The following is a 7,822-nucleotide window of genomic DNA, read 5'->3' on the forward strand; positions in this document are numbered from 1 at the left end:
ATTTTTCTAAATTTCACTCTGTAATAAAAAAAAAAAGCTAATTAGTTGACCAGAATGAAATATACAGAATGAAGAGAAAAACTCTGTCCTCTGTCTGAAGTTGCGTCTTTTAAAAACCAGAGAACTCGGGTGGGATCAAGAGGAATTGGTGGCATCTGTTAGTGTTTCAGTGAGGTTGCACTACTCTCTAGTGGTTACCTCACACTATTGCAGGAATACAGAAGTGGAGGTATGAAATTAACTCAAAACCACACATTTCACATTTTTCTCTGCGTAATCACTAATATTACAACTTTTAGATTTTTGTTCCAGGGTCAAAACTCAACATTGACAAGCAGTGTTCAGTTTTATGCTCCACAGGATGAACTGCAGGTCCGCTGCAACTTCTTATGTCTTTAAATCAACACTGAGGCCTTTCCTGTTTTGTTTAATCAAAAAATAATTACTCATTTTTGCACGACACTGTTATTTTCACTCATTTATCTCTTATTGTTTATTTTTTACTTTTCATTCCCTATATAACTATTTCTTATTCCTTTATAAATGCTTCTTTGTTGCTTTTACAATTTGCCACGAAGCCTTTTATATTTTATGTAAAGCATTTTATTTGTCCTGTTGTTAAAATGTGCTATACAAATAAACTTGTCTTGCCTTTTGCTGCCAGAAATAATATTTCTAAACTTTATATGAGCTCTTAAATAGGTTATTTGCCTTTAGAAGTCAACATATTTCCATTTTCCACTCATAAAGAAGTGCTCTGGATATAATCTGCGGCATTTTCTCTGTTTTCCTTGAACTGACGTCATGAAGAACCTTGAAAGAAACGAGGATACATCCAGCATCAGGCGGCTTGGCCCATTATCACGTCCTATTAGCTTGCTCAATGGTGCAGCGTGTTATGCGGGGTTCACCGGTCAGCCACGACACACGCCATTAGCCCGAGCAAACGTTGCCTTGCAGTGCTATACAAAGCATACCTTATTTGTATCACATTAGCTCTTTGATGTGGCATAGCATATTATATCAACAGCCGCAATTTATCAAACAATTTCGGCACTGACTTGCTTCGCCAGCAGCATCACGGCGGCGGCAGCAGCAGTAACACCACCAGCACCCATCTTCAACTCTTTCCCTCTGTTCCTCTACGAGAAGAAGCAGCGGCAAATAAATTAAACATGTGCCATTGAGCATGCTAAATGGCTTGCAACACATAATCATCTAAATAATTATGAGGCTGCCATTAAAGTGAGCTAGACGGATGACACATGAGGCGTTACGGACGGAAAAAAACTGGAGGTAATGGTGCAAGATTTGATATGGGAGAAAAGGGGGAAAATGGCGCGGAGGGGGGATAAGAAGTAAATGCACTTTCCTATGTGATTCCTTCCGCCAGTCTTTTCTTCTCGCTGTTAAAAAAAATTAAAAAACTCAAAAGTGCTGAGGGACAATGGGGTGATTAGCCCAATCAGAAAAAGCAGTGGGGGATTGTGGGTATAGGCTGTGGCGCCGCTCGCATGCAGTCGTCTTTTTTGTCCTCCCACATTTCATTAATCAGCAACCTGAAGCCCCCCCGAAATCAGTTCGGCAGACTCGCTGATTTGTTCCCATGTGGCAATCAGAGCGGGAAAATAAATCAGTTCACAACCTTTATACTATTACCTGACATTATAAACCATCTCTTTGTATTCCTTTTTGTTACGCTTCTCACTTCTTCTTTTTTTTAAATCTTCTTTGTGATTTGCTGCTTAAAATATGTGTTCCTGTCGCCAACTCTGACCTCCATTAACCCTCAGAAGAAGTAGTTGTTCAGTTTAATCCATGGGCTCACAAGAAAAATAAATAAAACGTACATAATGTGTATTCGTAACGAGCAATGTTAAATACACATGCATTGTGTAAAATCATCAGTAAAATAGCGTGTGCTGTCAAGTATGATATTTTATTGTGCCTCTTGTATCAGGTAAATGAAGCATCGCGTCACCAGACATGCATGAGCAGCTCAATAATATTCTGTTCATGGAGGATATTATTGGTGTCTCCTCACTTTTTACACGATATTAATCATAATGTTCGTCCACTGCCCACTTATATACACATGACGCCACTGGCAGAGAGGGCCACAGAGATTTGATGTAGCAACAATAAAGCAAATAAGTGCAATGCTTACATTTGTTTTAATAATATATGTATATATAGTGCAGTATAGTTGTTTTCAAATTTGTGTTATGATTTATGAATGAACAATTTGATCAGTATTTTAAAGAGATGATCCAACATCAAGGTAAATTACATACAAATTTAAGTTAAACATTTCATTTTTTCATTGTCCTTGCACATCAAAAGTTTATGGAGTTGAGTACAGGCTTTTCACTGACAAACTTTATTGCAAATATATGGGCAATAACTATTTTCAAAAGGTGAAGTCAGTTTAGTATCCATCCTATTATCCTTTGAGGTTCTTAGGGGGGCCGGAGCCAATCCCAGCCAACATCAGGCAACAGGGCGGGTACACCCGAAACAGGTCTTCAGTGTATCGCAGGGCTACGGTGGCCCTGAGGTACAAATCACCACAGCGAATAAGAAAACACTGTAATTTGTTTCTGTGTTTGTTGTTGTGTTTTCTTATTTGCTATTTTATTGTATATGCTGTTGTGTTTTTGTATTTTCCATTGTGTTTTGTGATTTGCTGTAGTGATTTGCACTTCAAGGCCACCGTACAGAGACAAACCACATCCACATCTACAGGCAATTCAGAGTCTACAATTGACCTATGCTAAGTCTTTTTACTGTGTAAGCAACCTGGCATACCTGAAGAGACCCACACGATGACAACACACAAACTCCACAGTCCCATCGGGCTGTCGGGTTGAACCCAGGATCATTTTGCTGTGAGGGGACAGTGCTGCACCAATGAACCACTGTTCCATCCCTCAGTTTATTATATTGTCTAAAAAAGTGTGCAAAAATATTTATACTGCGCTTGCAGGCAGTAATATACAATATTCTGGAAATGGCCATTCTAAGTAAATATATTTTCTGCCATATACCATAATTATGTCCCATCTATACCGTTAATGTTTGTGTCCCTTTTTCATGGACTTTAACTTGCTGCATGTGGCACCTCTGTGAGACTGCACTTCTCCTCCTGGGACGGATAAAGATTGAGTTCCGTCCCTTAAGGACACGGCCGGCTGCTAAAACCTCATTCCAACAAAAAAAGCGCCAATCTGAATGACAACCTCCAGCCAATAAACAAACAATCAATGTGAGCCGATTGCACGAACCAGCTCAAACTGGGATGATTTCCCCCGGGACATGAGTAGCATCTGAGCAATGAAATAAGGGATAAGGTTTGTGGTGTAAAATTACGAGCAGGAAATGTAATTTGACAGAGAGCGAGGCGCGGGGATATGAAATGGTGTCTTGAGTGACCTCTGTTGGGAGCGAGCGGTTACAGTCGGACTCACAGGTTTCATTAACGCCTGGAAATGTATTAAGAGATTGTGCATTGGTATTTCAGTTGCTGATTTATCATGCATGTATTAGCTCTTAATAAATATCGCTTACTGTATCTATCTCATTAATCATTGGTCAACACGTTTCTATTTTGCATATGTTTGAAATATAAAACACATTTTTTCATATTGGTTTATCAACCTGAGTGAAAAGTAGAAAAGTGTACCTTAGGCTGAATGTAAAGACAGACGACACCTGGTGGCTGGCTGCAGTAAAGGTCACTTGAAATGCCTGCTTTGGTGGAAGGTTTACTCAATGTTTAATATTATTTTCTGTAACAATTACTTTTTCCAGTTTATGGCACAAAACTAACTTGATCTCCTCACAGGCCCTTAGTCTGGTTTGTTGTCTGACCCCTGCAGGTGCAAATATTTCATGATGATGTGCATCCCTGGATACTCTTCTTTGAGGACAACACTCATGATTGCAAGTGACAACAAGTGTCTCTACTTCCTCCCACTTTCCAGAGATGAAAACAAAGTGTCCCAGGTATACAAAGGCCACCATCTTGTGCAATCGTGAGTTACTCTCAGCTGGCAATAATGACATTTCACCCTATTTTATAGCATTAAATAACACAATAAAACTAAACTTACCAGGAAAAGGAAGAAAACAACCTCAACTGTGATTCCTAGAATGACAGAAAACATAATTGAGAAAATGCTATTTGACATGTGTATTCTAGTTTGGTCCATGTCCTATCCATTAACATGGAGGAGGTAGGATTTATGACCTAATCTGCAGCCAGCCACCAGGCGGCGATTGAGTCGCATTGGCTTCACTCTTTGGGACCTGTCATGTCATCTTTATATACAGTTGATGATATTTACAGTCTATAATACATTAATACATTATGTTTTTCTTTTACAAGCACTTCTCTTTACACTGAGCATCATCCCTCTCCTTCCAGAAATAAGCAGAGTGTAAAAGGCAGAGTCAAAAGCTCTGTTTCCTGTGGGAGTTTTTAAATACACGAGAAAACAACAGAGATGACAACGTGCCAGCAGGTGGAGCTCTCTTTAGGCTGCTTACACCTCGATACATGATACATAATACTTGTTTTTCTATGGCTTTTCTGAGTTTTCTACTTTTACTGGAAGCTTGGAAATTCAATCTGTCACTTATTGCTGTAATTGATACCCACAGGAAGCTATAATCACGTCATCTGGTGAGCATTATGTTGTTGCTGCATGAATATAAACCGACTTTACCATTAAACCATGAGACTTTCTCTGTCATTAGTTTATCCCCTTGTCTCTGTACCCAGATGACATAAGTTGAGAGAGACAGAGCTTTCATGTTACATGAAGCAAAGAAAGCTGAAGGCAAAACATTTTTTGATGAGCGTATAGAATAGAAAATGAAGAGGCTCTCCTTGAGTTTCCATTTGGCTGCAAAGATGTGTTCTCTGCAGCCCTGTGAAGGGAAACCTTATGATTTCTGTAAATGCCAGAGGGGAAGAAGGCTACATATAAAGGAAGCAATCCCCTTTCCCAGAACTATAGGAGATTGGAGAGTGGAGAAGTTATCATTTGTGATGGGTTTTAACACAACAATGCATAAATGTGTTATTTTTGAGACAAATATTTCAGAACGATCATAACACATGAAACCTACACATAACTCAGGTGGAAAAGCTGGAACAATAGTGAACAAGTGCAATAGGAGCAGACTTAAAGGATAAAATCATGATGTGCATGAAGAATGTGACTGAAACGCCATTGAAGCCTCAGCTCCACTGAAGAGATGAGAAACGAGAAACATCAGATGTGTGTGTGTAGAAATAAAGAGACTGCAACCTTCTCATGAAACAAAGAGAAACTCCAGATTTCACATTTTCCCCATGATTTTCTATCGACTGCGGTCTGACTGTTTTTCTGACTGTGTCCTCTTCCTCTTTACTGGTTTCACAACAGCAAAGAGGGAACTTCAAACAAAAACATAGTATAATGGATGTTACATTCATTCATTTACATCTTCTTGTGCATGGGAAGATGGGAGGGCTAAGCTACTGTTCAGCTCAGAGTTAACTGACCTGGCTGGAACTAACAACATAAGATCAATACATTAAACAGTTAATTATTCATGATCAATAGCTGTTGTGTTCAGACTTTTCAGTTACGATAATTAGATTTCCAGCAACACATAGTGTTCTTTTTCATTTAACAAAGCCAGATTTTTAAGTTGGAAACTCACAATGTGATTTTTTCAAGAATAAAACAAGATGCTGTACACTTGTGTACTCAAGATGACACAACAGAAAAGAAAACATTGACGTTTACATACAAATCCTAATTGTCAATAGCACTGTTTTTTTCTGGCTATAATCCTCTTACTTCTTCCCTCTGTACATAAATCAGTGACTTCTGCCTCCAGTATATTTCCATGGTTGATCCTCTGGACAAATGTTTCTCATGACTTTATTATTCATCAGAGAAACAGCTTGAATCACATCATTCAAACTAAACAAAGACTTTGGCATTTCTTGATTTTAAGGTCATTTTTGGACCCCAGGCCTAAAAATCTGTTCTCTAAGCGTCAGTCTGAGAAAAGCTCTGACTAAGATTTGCTGATGTTACCAATGTACCATTATTTCCCCTGATCATTATATAATAAGACCTGAATTTAAACCTGCTTGGTTCTGTTTTCATCCTTCACCCACATCTGATTATTATTATTCATATTAAGTTTTTTGGAGTAAAATATACTATTTCATTTTAGTTCCAGAAACGTCACCTTTGAAGATCACAGCCTAAATCCACTCTGGGCTTGTAGTGTGTTCTTGACGCCAATGGATGGAGACAGTGAGACAAACTTCAAATGTACAACTGACATCAGAGTAAGTTGCATGTTTCTTGTCAAGAGCAAATTAACCTAAAACAAGACTAAACCTCACAGCATGGCAGATGTTGACATACAGCGGCATGAATCCAACTTCAACAATAATTTGCTAGGCAGTTATATCAGGTCAAGACTCTTACATCCATGACCTTAATCCAACAGGAAGTCCATAATTTGGGGTTTTGTGTGACATTTCTCATTAGGGGTAATACACAACCTTCCAGCCGAGGGCAGTGTGCGGATGTGTGTTTGTGTGCAGGTGTGTGTATGCGGTACAGGTCCTCATGTTGTGGGGACCTAAATATTTGGATACCATTACATTGTACTTGTTTTCCTTTTGTGGACGAAAAGCAAGTCCCCATAACATACATAACAGTAGGAGACAGTGGGAGGCCCTATTGAAATTGTAAGGATTATTTATTTATTTTTACAGGCAAAACCGAAATTTGCAGAAAATTTGAAAGTGGTGAAAATGTACGTATTCTTGAGTAATTTTAAATGGGTGTGGCGAAATGGCTCAACGGCGCCCCCCGCGCAGCCTGGACCGATCTTCACAAAAATCAATACACAGGTATATGATGACTATACAAACAAAAAAGTCATTTGGGGTATTTTGGTCATATTCCATATTTTTACTTTGAGGTACTTGCACCAGGGCTTTCATCAGATCAACTTCAAATTGAGATGAGTGTCATCTCAACAAGTTGGAGATACAAACTAACTCAAAGATCGATTTTTCTTCACAAGGTGTGACCATGGCGTGGCGTCAAAGTTTGATTACACGCCATCAAAACACAATGTTCTGTATCTCGGACATACATGGACCATGAATCCTTTGATGCTGAGCTGTCAACAAACAACTCCACTCCTGCAGTGACAGTGTTAGTGGTCAGAGATCAAAGGAATCTTCGATATCTTGCACAGGTGACATCTCTCGCTCGCTCTATATCTCTCTCAGAATTGGAACATTTCCTAAAACCCTGTAACATTGAGGTACGGCGAACGTTCATCCCTATTAGAATGTTTTCATAACTCTGTGCATTTTCCTATCACCACTAAACTTCTGTCTTGTGATCTGAGACCAAACCTGAACAGCTCTTTGTGTCAATAGTCAGGGTCATAGCGCCACCTACTGATCAGTGTGAAAAGAGAGTTGTTGTAACGTTGTCCAATTGACACAAAATTGCAACTTGAACAGATCTATTATTCTGTATGTAATAATACTGATGGCACCACCTACTGGCAACAGGAAATAATCTTTGTTTTACAACTATCATTTAATTTATATAACATTATCATTACACATGTTTTACGGTTAGGTTTGGTTTAAAGTTAGGTAAGTTGTTACTATAGTTAAGGTTGACGTTAAAGGTCCTCTGAGACACAACAGCATGTGTGTGTTTATGACAGCAGGCTTTGCTAGCCATGCCTTTACCATGTCTTCATGACACAAGTTTATACGTAA

Source organism: Limanda limanda, chromosome 20 (assembly GCF_963576545.1).
Source record: "Limanda limanda chromosome 20, fLimLim1.1, whole genome shotgun sequence".
Lineage (NCBI taxonomy): Eukaryota > Metazoa > Chordata > Actinopteri > Pleuronectiformes > Pleuronectidae > Limanda > Limanda limanda.